The sequence below is a fragment of the Morone saxatilis genome, unplaced genomic scaffold (assembly GCF_004916995.1).
Source record: "Morone saxatilis isolate NCDOM2014 unplaced genomic scaffold, NCSU_SB_2.0 Contig17, whole genome shotgun sequence".
Lineage (NCBI taxonomy): Eukaryota > Metazoa > Chordata > Actinopteri > Moronidae > Morone > Morone saxatilis.
In genome coordinates, this window is record NW_023339729.1 from 8,369,535 (window position 1) to 8,369,765 (window position 231).

General features: G+C 41.1%; 1 protein-coding gene across 1 annotated transcript in view; it reads left to right on the forward strand.

Annotated features, from left to right (window-relative positions):
• dcaf15 (DDB1 and CUL4 associated factor 15) overlaps nt 1-231 on the forward strand; it is a 7,561-nt gene that overhangs the window by 2,623 nt on the left and 4,707 nt on the right. The gene's annotated exons all lie outside the window — the stretch shown is intronic.

Below are 231 nucleotides of genomic sequence, written 5' to 3' on the forward strand. Positions count from 1 at the left end.
TATCATCATCATCATCATCAGGTTTTGTCTCCGGATAGGATGCACTACATACTTACACTCCAGAGGACATAGAAAAAGGGTCAGATTGGGCCATTGTTAGTACGAACTAATTTTGGTGGGAGGATGAAACAATGTAATTGCTTCCATAGCTAGATCTGTTTCCTGCTGTCTGTCTTCAGAGACTCTTCTGTGCGTTGATACTGTGTGTTCATGCTGTTTGAAACATTTGTC